The sequence below is a fragment of the Myotis brandtii genome, unplaced genomic scaffold (assembly GCF_000412655.1).
Source record: "Myotis brandtii unplaced genomic scaffold, ASM41265v1 scaffold100, whole genome shotgun sequence".
NCBI classification, from domain to species: domain Eukaryota; kingdom Metazoa; phylum Chordata; class Mammalia; order Chiroptera; family Vespertilionidae; genus Myotis; species Myotis brandtii.
Window position 1 is genome coordinate 480,465 of NW_005353326.1, and position 12,662 is coordinate 493,126.

A 12,662-nucleotide genomic window follows, 5' to 3' on the forward strand; every position below is an offset into this window, starting at 1 on the left:
CTCGGGCCTCCCACCGCCAGGCGTGTTAACCTGGGAGGTGAAAGGAAGTACTTCTTAAAACTACTTCCGCACAGACGCCTTGGGTACCCGCGCGCTGGCGGGAACGAGATCGCGAGGCACACACCAGCGCCAGAGGAACCAAGACGCCCCAGTCAGAGTTCCTGCCGGAGCCGGTGCCGCGGAGCGCCGGTCCCTGAGACACACCACGGCGGTCCTCCCCGGCGCTGGTACGGTGGCCTGGGACAGCCCTCAAACACCCGACACAGCTCCGGTCCACACAGCGCCTGAGCTTTTCAAACGGCGCCCACCCCGCGTCTCGTCATCTTCGCGCCTCAAGACTCAGGAGCGCGTCGTCCCTAGTCTATCTGGCAGTGAGGACCCCTCCTCTTTCCAGTGCCCCAGGGACTGCGGTAGGTGGTGGGTTGTGGGCCGGGCTGAGAAAGGGACAGAAGGGCCAAAGGTGGGGTACTGGGGGATAGTGAAGGACTAAGGGGATGATGGGGGACCTGGAGAGGACGGTGGGGGCGTAAGGGGAATAAGAGGGCCTAGGGAGATTGTGGGAATCTAGAGGAGATAATGGGGGCGTATGGTGATGGTGGAAACCTGGAGGGAATAATGAAGGGCCTAGAGTCTAGGTCAAGGAGGACTCTAGGAGCCCTAGAGGAACCATGGGGACCTGGAGGGGATGATGGGAGCCTAGGGGGATGGCGGAGACCTGAAGGATGGGGGAGGGAGGGCTGGAGAGATAGCGGGGACTTGGAGGGGTTGGTAGTTGCCTGGAAGATGCTAGGAGGGATTGTGGAGTAATGGGAAGACTTGAAAAGAGGGTGTGGTGATCAAGGATGGGGATTTGAGCTTGCATATCCCACAGGCCTAAAATGGAGGGACATGAGTGGAAAGGTGGTGGGGGTGACATGTCATGTCTCAACATATGGGAGAAATCAGTGTCCTACCCTCACAAACCTACCCACCTCAGCATGGAAAGAAAGAGACCAGACTGGTTACTGTGTGAACTTGTCAGATTGAATACATGTATGTGGAGCGTCAGCAAGAGAGAACAGAGTTGGGCAGAACTTCACACATCTCCAACATAGTAAGGCAGAAGAAAAAGCAAATAAGACCTCTCTCCCATTTCCTGGAGGGAAAGATGCATCCTCCCTCCCCCTCCTCCTTCACTCCTCCTTCCCTCCCCTCTCCCTTCCCTCCTCTCCTGCTTCCTTCCCCCCTTTCCCTTCCAACTCCCCCTTCCCCTCCCTCTCCTCTTTCCCCTCAACTTCCTCCCCTTCCCCTTTCCTCTTCCTTTCTACTTTCTTTAAAAAGCAATGGAAAAAATATCCTTGGGTGAGGATTAACAACAACAAAAAAGAACATGGGAGAGATGGGACTGGGGGTGGATATTGTGTGGCAAGTGGAGCAGTGGGAGGTGTGTGATCTGTGTCCCATCTGCCTGTGTGTTTAAGGTGTGGCATTCTTCATTGGGCTGGTTAGTTTAGGGCAGACAGTCAGAACACAAGGGGAAGGCTAAATGGAGAAAAAGAGTCACCCATAATCCCATCCAGAGATGAGCATGTTTTCCGTTTTGATGTAGAGCTATCATTCCAGATATGTGTTCATTCATTTATTCATTCCTTTGTATCCTCTTCCTCCCTGCACACTCACACAGTTGTGGATCATGGGGGGCAGAGGGGCAAAGTATTCATAAGTATACTAGTATAAAGATTTGGGAAATATGGGTCAAAGTTTTCCCCATGGGAGAAATGAAATTCAGTTGGGTATTGCCTGGGAGGAATCCAGCTCCTGAAGGTGTGTGGTTGAGAGTAAATTTCCTAAGAAAGGGGAGGCTTTGGGCCAGCAGGTCCACATGCTCCCCAAGGTTGTCCCTCAAGGGTAAGAGATAGGCCCTTTTTTGAGCATTGGCTGTTCCAGGCATTTGTGTTGTATTTCGCCTAGCCCACACGGTGACCTTCTAGCACGAGCAGTGTCACCACCACTGTACACACAAGTCTCTGACAGAACCAGTGAGAGCAGGTCTGTGTCCCTCAAAGGCCACTAGACGGCAGCCTTAGCATCACCTGGAACTGGTGAGAAATGTACATGCTTGGGCCCCACTCAGACATACTGTGGTCACATCCTGGGGAGTCACATCCCTGGGGTTGGGTACTTTCCTGTGAAACACCCCTCAGAGGGTCAGCGAGAAAACAGCAGGAGGGAGTTTAAAACTAAGCACTTTGTAGTGTTTACTTTTGTAGGAAATGCAGTGGGAATTACATAAAGTCCTATTTACTCTGAGGAGCTAGTAAGATGGGGCACGCCCTGTGAATACACCATGCTGCTACAGTAAAACATCCAAATAGCACTTGGAACCTCCCAGGTTGAAAGTGGGTGCCTCTGAGGAGCAGGAGATGAAGGTAATGGAAAAGGCTGGCCATGGCACCTGGAGACACTGCTCCCACTGTTCTGACTCTAAGCCTTCTTGTGGTCAGGAGTTATTGGAAGGTGTGTAAAATGTTGCTGGTTCTGTTACTCTGGAAATTAACTAAAAATAGGTGTTTACTTGATACTTTTTCACTGTAGGCACAGTTCTGATGCAAGAGCTGAAAGAGATGTTATACTAAATGCCGTGCATCATAAGTGTGGTCCAGTAACCTAGAGCATCATTCTGCCGATGAGCTCCAAACATCCTGGGGAGCCTTGTCATGAGCTTCCCTTCCCATTTCAGCTCTATTTTCAGGGTTCATGCAAGTCTGTAAGTCTTTCACTAGAAGATGTAGGTTCTAGATTACAGCAGGTGAGGACCAAGTAAGGACTCCAGAACTCAGCACATATCGGACCTGCATCAGCACATAAAGGAGGAAAGCAGTCCACAGTGGACAGTTGATGTTTCCACATGGCATGGGATTCACTTAGCACAGTGATGGCGAACCTATGACACGCATGTCAGAGGTGACATGTGAACTTATTTTTTTGGTTGATTTTTCTTTGTTAAATGGCATTTAAATATATAAAATAAATATCAAAAATATAAATCTTTGTTTTACTATGGTTGCAAATATCAAAAAATTTCTATATGTGACACGGCACCAGAGTTAAGTTAGGGTTTTTCAAAATGCTGACATGCCGAGCTCAAAAGGTTCGCCATCACTGACTTAGCAGATACTTCCTGGGTGCCTGGATGTGCTGGCACTGTGCACAAGGCAATCTCCGCATGATGTTTGCTTCTCCAGTATGCAGACCCAGTTGTCCCTCATGTGAGCACATTTATAGGCTCTTAGGAGTTGTGGTGAGTGCTGTGGTTGATGAGGGCTCCATGATGAGGCTCCATTTTGGGAGAGATGATGTCACTGGGGCAAAGGCCATTCAGTGTCCTGGAGCAGCAGGTTCAGGGTTGACCAGGGCTGTGAGCATGCTGCTGTGATGGAGGCCTGAGATACTTGGCCCCCAACATTTGTCAGACATGAAAACACTGAAAGCCTGAAAACCATGGTGACACTGATGTCATAGTCAACCCCTAATTCTGAAAGTAGAGACCTTTGGCATTTTTCACAATCTAGCAGGTTGTGTGCATGGTAGGTATGTTGGTCATAACCGGCTGGGGCCTGTGGCACCTGCGTCCTGTCCTGTGAGAGGTCAGTCCCACGCAGCCATGTTCTGCATTTTGTCTGTGCTTGTCTCAGAATACCCAGGTGAGTGCTCCTCTCACTAGGGAGAAAGGGCTGATGAAGATGCAGGTGCCTTAAGGTTCCCTCTATCCTGCTTGAGCCGTTGGCATAGAGGAAAGGCAGGCCCAGCTACTCTTGCCCCCACGATGAGCTTCTGCAAGGTCCAGCGTGTGTGGAGAGCTCATAGGTCAGGCCCCTCAAGAAGATACCACTGTCCTCTGTTCAGAGGTCAGGAGTCAGACAGCTGAGGAACTCCTTGCTGACTTGCCAGTGACATAAGAGCGTGGACTTTCTGGCTCCTTCAGAGTCTCCTGGGATGAGAGTGTGAGGCTGTTGTTGCCTGCATTTTTATTTTATTTTATCTTTTCACCCTTTTTTTTTCTTTTTAAATCTTTACTGTTGAGAGTATTACAGATGTCCCCATTTTTCTCCCCCATTGGCCCCCCCCCCCGCCCACACCTGGTTCCTATCCCGCCCTGCCCCAGGCCTTTACCACCCTTCTGTCTGTGTCCATAAGTAAGATCTTTGGTTAATCTCTTCCTGCCCCCTACCCCCTTCCCTCTGAGATTTGTCAGTCTGTTCCATATTTTCATGCCTCTGATTCTATTTTATTCACCAGTTTATTTTGTTCATTAGATTTCTTGTTGGTTTATTTTGATTTTCAGATTTAATTATTGATAGATATGTATTTATTACCATTTTATAGTTCATATTTTTTATTTTCTTCCTCCTCCTTCTCCTCCTCCTCCTCCTCTTCTTCAAAAATACCCTTCAACATTTCATGTAATACTGGTTTGATGGTGATAAACTCCTTTAGCTTTTTCTTATCTGTAAAGCTCTCTATCTGACCTTCAATTCTGAATGGTAGCTTTGCTGGATAAAGTAATCTTGGTTGTAGGTCCTTACTGTTCATCACCTTGAATATTTCTTGCTACTCCCTTTTGGCCTGCAAAGTTTCTGTTGAGAAATCAGCTGATAGTTGTATGGATGCTCCCTTGTAGGTAATGGACTGCTTTTCTCTTGCTGCTTTTAAGATACTCTCTTTGTCTTTAACCCTTGGCATTTTAATCTGATGTGTCTTTGTGTGGGCCTCTCTGGGTTCCTCCTATTTGGGACTGTCTGCACTTCCTGGACTTATAAGTCTATTTCTTTCACTAGGTAGGGGAAGTTTTCTGTCATTCTTTCTTCAAATAGGTTTTCAGTATCTTACTCTTTCTCTTCTCCTTTTGGCACTCCCATAATGCAAATGTTGGTATGTTTGAAGTTGTCCCAGAGGTTCCTTACACTATCTTCATATTTTTTTAATTCATTTTTCTTTTTGCTCTTCTGATTGTTTTTTGCTTCCTCATATTCCAAATCATTGATTTGATTCTCAGAATCCTTTCCTCTGTTGTTGAATCCCTGTAAATTATTCTTTATTTCAGTTAGTGCAGTGGTCGGCAAACCGTGGCTCGAGAGCCACATGCGGCTCTTTGGCCCCGTGGCATGGGCCACGAAGTTTCAATCGCACTGTACGTGCGCGCCCGCACGTGATATTTTGTGGAAGAGCCACACTCAAGGGGCCAGTTTGCCGACCACTGAGTTAGTGTATGCTTAATTTCTGACTGGTCCTTTTCAGCCTCCCCAGTCACCTGAGCTGGGCACTCTAGGTGTACCCCTGTGTGGGCTGTGTGCATAGTATTGTTGTAGTTGAGCCTTGATTGCTGTTGATGTCACTGGGAGGAGTTGACCTCCAGGCCAATTGGCTGTGAGGACCAGCTGCAACCACAGTGGGAGAGCTGCTGCACAGGAGACACCCCAATGGAGCAGGACTTGCTTCAGTGGGGCTTTGGTGCTCACTGAGTCAGCCCCTTTATTGCTTGTGGATGTGTAGAGTTGTAATCTGTTATGGTCTGAAGCTGTCCACTGGCTCTAGGTCAGGGGTGGGCAAACTTTTTGACTCAAGGGCCACAATGGGTTCTTAAACTGTACTGGAGGGCCGGAACAAAAGCATGGATGGAGTGTTTGTGTGAACTAATATAAATTCAAAGTAAACATCATTACATAAAAGGGTACGGTTTTTTTTTTTTTTAGTTTTATTCATTTCAAACGGGCCGGATCCAGCCCGTGGGCCGTAGTTTGCCCACGGCTGCTCTAGGTCCTCCAGAGATGTGCAAAGTCAGCCACTGCCTGGGGCTACCCAGCAGGAGCTACAGAGAGATCCACAGACTGCTGCTATTTGTATTGGGCCCTTCCGATGCCCAGGTGAGGCCTAGCTGTGAAGCAAGGCAGACTTGTGCTAGTGCCGGGTCTTGGGCCTTTTATTGGGGCACACTGATGCCAGTTGCAGTTTGTTTGAGAGATTTTAGCAAAGTCTGAAACCTGAGCCAGACAGACTATTCATATGGAAAAACAGCTTGGGTGGGGCTGCAAATTGGTTAGGGTGGGGTCTCAGAGAATCATCAGGGTTCAGCAAACAGTGTGAGTCATGCTGATGGAAACTCAGATATGGCTGCCAGCCATCTCTGCAATGGGGGAGGACCCAGCACAGGAACAATGACCCCTGGAAGCACCCCCATCTGGAAGAAAGCCACCCCTGAGTTCCTGCCCTGATGCCAGACAATACAGTTCCTCCCCTTGTTTGTTTGGGTCTCCCAAAGCCTCCCAGCGCTGGAGCTCAGAGAGATCAAGTCTAAGTAAGTTTGTGTGTCGGCCTCTTAAAAGGAACACCTGGTTCTCCAGCAGCCTCTGTATCACTCAGCCTGAAGTTACTGGGACTTCTCTTCCCAGCTCTGGAACCTGGGGCTTGGGTTCCGGTGTGCAGCTGGGATCCCCTGCTTCTCACCTGTGGCCTTTGCAGAGATGATCTCCCTCCAGATTAAAAAAAAAGCACATGTGGGTGTCAGACCAGCCTGTTCCGCGTCTCTGCCCCTCTTACCAGTCTTGATGTGCTTTCTTCTTTACTTCTCTAGTTGTAGAACTTACATTCAGCCAGCTTTCAGGTGGTTCTGAATGATGGTTGTTCTGTATTTTAGTTGTAATTTTGATGTGATTGTGGGAGGCAGAGAGTACAGGCGTTTACCTATGCCACCATCTTGGTTCTCCCTGTCATGGCCTGCATTTTTTTTTCAAATTACACAAATTAATTTGTATTTAAGTCACTTTTCCAAAGCATATTGTATGCAGAAGATCAACTGTACTATATACAAGATATGCTTCTTTTTATGTAGTATCCCCTTTCCATCACAGAAGAGTATTTCTAATAGCCAATAGCCAATTGTCATAATACTATGACAATTATCTCTGGAGCTTCAGAGATCATCGTTTCACTGGGTAACATTTTGGGGGAGTGGTGGTAAACACACACACACATAATTGTCTCCGCACGAGGAAATGTATAAGCCAGAGAACCACAAATAGTGACTCTTCCATGCACATACTTAAAAGAGTTTTCACTCAAAAGGCCTACTAGTAAATGTGAAATAACCTGATTTTCTGGTTTAGCTAAACAGTCGTAGTTTATTCTTGTTTCCCCACATAATTTTAATAGTATAGCCGCCCTCCCTCCTGTAAAAGTGTTCCAGTTTGGACAAAAATTATATGGTAATCTTACCTAAACTAGCTATTATCTTTGTTATAGAACGTTAAGCTTTGGCTGTGAAGCCAACTAAATTAGGGTTGTAATTTCCCCATAAAGATACGGTGGTCAGATTGGTTAAATCACCCTGCCTTTTCCCATACAGAAGAGTCACGAATCTGGCAATGTAAACAACATGAGGAGGGCTTTCAACAATGAAAGCATCAGCTCTGTACCTCTATATTTTTTTGAATTTGCTATTTATACAGCCTGCCATGATCATTTTGGAATAATGGGGAGTCTCTGGCCAGCCACGAGGGATTTTAAATGCCATCAATAGTAATGAAAAAAAGTATCACACTTTTGTCTTATTTCTGGCTTCCCAAACAGAAAGCGGAGGTAGAAGTTTGAATTAGGAGCTATATATTTTTAAGTTAATAGTACAAGAGAAGGCCCTCTTTTCATTAAACTCCCCTCCCCACAATCAAGCATAGAATTATTAGGAATGGCATCTCCACAGAATGGAAAAGCTGGACACCAAGCATTCAACTAAAGTCCAGGGTCCCCTGTCACACTTCCCTCCCTGGCTCTCCCAAATAGCTAGCTCACTCTGTGAGAAAGTCAGTGGAGAGGCTACTGGGAATGGGGAGAGCTAAGTCAGTGTTCATCCGGGATAGCAATTTGCAAAGCAACAGATCTACTTACCCACACTCCAGTAGCAGCCCCCTAACCCTGAGGGATGCCATGGATTCCAGAGACCTGGTCTCCCACTCACACTGTCCCAGAACATTCTGGGCATGTTTGCACATGTTCTTGCCCTGCATTTCAATCTGAGGTAGCAGTTCTCTCAGTGTATCCGAGTTCAGTCTGTAGATGGCCTTATACCCTAAGTATTCTTCTAAGCCAGCGGTTCTCAACCTGTGGGTTGCGACCCCTTTGGCAGTCGAATGACTATTCCACAGGGGTCGCCTAAGACTATCCTGCATATCAGATATTTACATTACGATTCATAACAGTAGCAACATTATAGTTATGAAGTAGCAACGAAAATAATTTTATGGTTGGGTCACAACATGAGGAACTGTATTTAAAGGGCCAGAAGGTTGAGAACCACTGTTCTAAGCACTGAAGAACATTATTATCCACCTTTAGGTTAAACTTGTTGGTCAACAGGTGATGGTTCTGAAGAATCCAGTGAAAGTCCCCAACGCCATAAATACAGATAGACTGCTGGTGGGTTCCAGAGCAAGGTGCATAAGGTGCCCCCATGCTGATGTCTCTTTTATGGCCCTGCCACTTTACCAGCCTGGTAGTGGCAGCTGTGTCTGACATGTGAAACTTGGGGTGGTAGGGAACAGAGCCAGGCATCCATGGGGCACGCTGAAGCATGGCCCAGAGGTGTTCATTGGGGCTGTAGGTATCTTGCCCACTCAATAAGTTGCTGGGCTTTGGGGTTCTCGAAGACCTGCTGGACAAAGCCTCAAGAAGCCACAATGTAGGCATTCCCCATGAAATAGGTAAAATATTAGGTGGAGGATCCTTCATCTTGTTAGTTATGTATATTGTGTCTGTTACCTCATAGTGATATTTTGTACTCAGTAGGTATCTCGGACTCCATACTGTTCTTCCCATTCAACATTTTGAGGGCCAGGACCATATCGGCATTGGTCTTTATAGGAAAGTCTGTTCCGCATGTATTCAGGAAGTATTTCCATAGCATTGAGCTCTGGAGCAAGTCTTCCATACAGTTCAGGTCTGCCTGTACCCTGGAGCAGGAGGCATAAACCACCCGAACCAACTTACTGGCCATCAAGACATTTGGGAAGCACGAAATAATTGCCCTGAATGCCTCTTCGAAAGTTTCTGGGGACTTCTCATCCACGTGAACACAATATATGTTCTGAGGAGTATACACAGCTCTCAGCAGCCTTTCAAAGTTTTCAGTCTTCTTGTGGACCACCATAGAGTATGCAATAGGGAAGTCTAACTCTTCTTTGCTGAGTGGGTACAGTATGAACTTCCTTTTGGCTTTAAAGAACTCACCGTCTCTGGTCATGTTGATGTAGTCAGTGTCTATAAAAGGCTCCCACTTCTTCTTAACTTCCAGCCTGTCCAGAAGAGCCTCAATCATTGCTTCCTTGTCCCCTTGGTGATTCTAGAAGAGTTGATGGATCTCCTTGCTGTCAACTGCAGGGACTTGTACAAGATGTCTCTATAGTGCTTGCTTCGAAAGTCTGTGGACTCCAGATCCAGGGAATCAAAGTCACATTTCAATCTGAGAGAGAATCTCAGAGCAACAATGGCCAACAGCAGATAGAGCCCAGGGCCCACAGGTTAGGCTGCCGATAGAGTTTCTTCCTCCACCAAATCATCTTTATGGTATGGGAGATCAGTAGAGTTTGGGCACAGGGAAGGAAGAGGAGATTGGAATCCTTTAATAGCTTCTTTCCTATTTAGGGTAGATCTCTTGGCATGGTTTGTTTCTGTTTCCCAGTGAAGATTGGTTGGGTTCCATGGAAGCAGATGTGAAAACCATATCCCTTGGTCTTTTAACCCCTCCAAAATATACTTTCTGATATTCACAGGGCGTCCAAGAAACTGTTTTGGGCTCCTCCTTAATTTTGCATCACTGGTTTGCTGTAAAAAGGATATAATTCAGAACAGCTAGATGGAAGAGATGCACAGGGAAAGGTATGTGGGAAGGGGCCCAAAGTTTCCATGCCTGATCCAGGTGTGCCACTCTCCACGCATCTCCAGAAGTTCATGAACCCGGAAGCTCTTGTAGCCCCATCCTCTTGGGCGTTTATAGAAACTTCATTACGTAGTCACGATGGATAAATCACCAGCCTTTTTCCATTGCCTGAATTTTTAGTGTTGTGATTTTCCTTGGTCTGGCATTAATTGTCATCCTGGCTAAGAAGACAGATTCTTGGGTTTGTCTCTTTGGGCAAATTTCTGACCCTGCCAGCCTCAGGTCCTCCTCTGTGGCCTGGGTGGTGATGCTTATCAATGCGAAAAGGTGCACTGGGCCTGCTGCTTTCTGCTCCAGTTGTACCACATTCTTCAAGTAGAAGGCTTGCCTTCCCTATAGTCTTAATCCACAGCAGCCTGTTCCAGGATTACCACATATTATCTTTGCTCTTTAGTCCAAGTATGTGAAGTCTTACTGTTTCTTATTTGTAAGTGTTATGTCTCCTTACCTGTATTACTCTGGTGTCTGAACTGTACTGTATCTCCTTAAATATCCAGATCCTAAGGCTGATTCTTTCTCAGAATTGACACTTGTGCAAAACACTTGATGTTAGTACTCTTGAGTGAGTATTGACCAGCCTCTCAGTGGACTTCAGAGCTTCTGCCATGACATGCTATGCACATTCATCTATGAAATGTGAGTTGGGCAGATGGTTTCTGTGATCCCGCCAGCCCTGATATCTTTATAGAGAGTACTTCTGAGTACCATGTTTTATTTTGCAATGATGACAGAGTTCTCACACTTAATATGGCAGATCTTCTTTAGGCTTGTCTTAATTTCAGGTATTAGTCATTAGCCCAGCTGATGATCTGTACCGATGAGTACCAGGAACCGGTTGGCATGTGTGTGCATCTGAGATGAGTAGGCCTGCCCTTCCTGTGGTGATGAAGAGACGTTCCAGGATGCACTAGTGAAGTACTTGAGTTGGATTAACATAGAAGTTAAATTTATTTGTCCTGTGGTGGGATCGACTTGTCTTGCTTTAACCTGGCACCTTAACTTTGTGTTCACTGGGCACATTCTTCCATCTTTTCTTTTCTTCATCATCATGTTTGTGTGTGTCTGTTTGTTTTTGTGGCTAGGTGCTGTCTGTAGCCAACTCTGATCAGAGAGTAAAAACCAGTTAGGCCAAATGGCAGATTTTGGACGAGACATTCTAGCAGTCATATGAGAAATAAAAAAAAAGAGTCCAGAGGAAGCTATAGACTTTTCCCACTTCTAAGCGATGAGCAGAGTTAGTTCTAGATATTTTGTATGATTAAATATGATCATAATGTCACATGTAGCATATAGGAGCCAGGTGCTCTTCTAAGTGCCTTTGATATATCAAATCAGTTAAAGTTTACCACTGTGGTGCGGGATAGGGACAATTCTATCTCTACTTACAGATCAGGAAATGGAGGCAGAGAGGTAAGTAACTGACAAGCAGTCACATGCAAATAAGATGGCACATCTGCTGTTACTAGTGTGACAGCCATGTGGTGGTGTGTCTTCTAATTGTGCTTCTGCCTAGGGCAGTGATTTCAGATGTTTGTGAAATTGTAGCATCCAGTTGAAATTCAGTTCTGGTATACCTTTCATATGGACATTTATTAGTACTTTTTAATACAGTTTATATTGCTAAACATTCAATAAACCTTTTATTGAAGTATTAATGCAAAATAATGAATAAATCACAAGAAAAGAAAATGCACAATTTTGAATTATTACAAAATGAGTACACCCAGGACAAGAAGAATATCACCAGCCACAGAGGCACCTATATATAGGCTCCCTCCCATCTACCCAATTATAACCAGCATTCTGACTTCTTGTTTCTGAACTTTTCGTATGCTTTATTTATTTATTTACTTTTAAATTTTTATTTCAGAGAGGAAGAGAGAAGGAGACAGAGATAAAAACATCAATACTGAGAGAGAATCATCAGTTGGCTGCCTCTTGCAAGCCCCACACTGGGAATTGAGCCCGCAACCCAGGCCCTGAGCAGGAATAGAACTGTGACCTCCTGGTTCATAGGTTGACGCTCAACCACTGAGCCATGCCGGCCGTCAATACGCTTATTTTTAAAGTGAATCAAAATTTGGGGAAAGCTTTAGTATTCCTTTAAGTCCAATAGAAACATCCTAGGGTGTTATGAATTGAGTGGGTTTCTGGAGTTTGCTTCCTAAATATTTAGTTTTATTTGAGACTAGAGGCCCAGTGCATGAATTTGTGCACCAGTGGGGTCCCTCAGCCTGGCCCACAGGATCGGGCCAAAAACAGCTCTCGGACATCCTACGAGGGGTCCCGAATTGCGAGAGGGTGCAGGCCAGGCTGAGGGACCCCTCTGGTGCACAATCTGGGCCAGGGAGAAATGCGGGAGGTTGGCCAGCCAGGGAGGTACCGCGGAAGGGCTCCAGGGCGTGTCCGGCCTGTCTCGCTCAGTTCCGATCGGCGGGACCCCAGCAGCAAGCTAATCTATGTGTGGGAGCGTCTGCCCCCTGGTGGTCAGTGCACGTCATAGCGACTGGTTGACCGGTTGACACTCTGCCCCTGGTGGTCAGTGCACATCATAGCGACTGGTCAGCCGGTCAACTGTCTGTACCCTGGTGGTCAGTGCACGTCATACCGACCGGTCGACTGGACACTTAGCATATTAGGCTTTTATTATATAGGACTAGAGGCCCGGTGCACAAAAATTTGTGCACTCGGGGGG

The 12,662-nt window shown here is 46.3% G+C and overlaps 1 protein-coding gene and 1 pseudogene across 3 annotated transcripts in view; one reads left to right on the top strand and one right to left on the bottom strand.

The window, feature by feature from the left end:
• The first annotated feature begins 41 nt into the window (after window positions 1-41).
• Window positions 42-12,662, top strand: part of SNAP47 (synaptosomal-associated protein, 47kDa) — a 119,039-nt gene continuing 106,418 nt past the window's right edge. For all 3 annotated transcript variants that reach the window (XM_005853180.2, XM_005853179.2, XM_005853178.2), the window contains exon 1: window positions 42-410. The gene's annotated coding sequence lies outside the window, so the exon portion shown is untranslated. The remainder of the gene's footprint in view (window positions 411-12,662) is intronic.
• LOC102243208 lies at window positions 7,821-10,574 on the bottom strand (annotated as a pseudogene).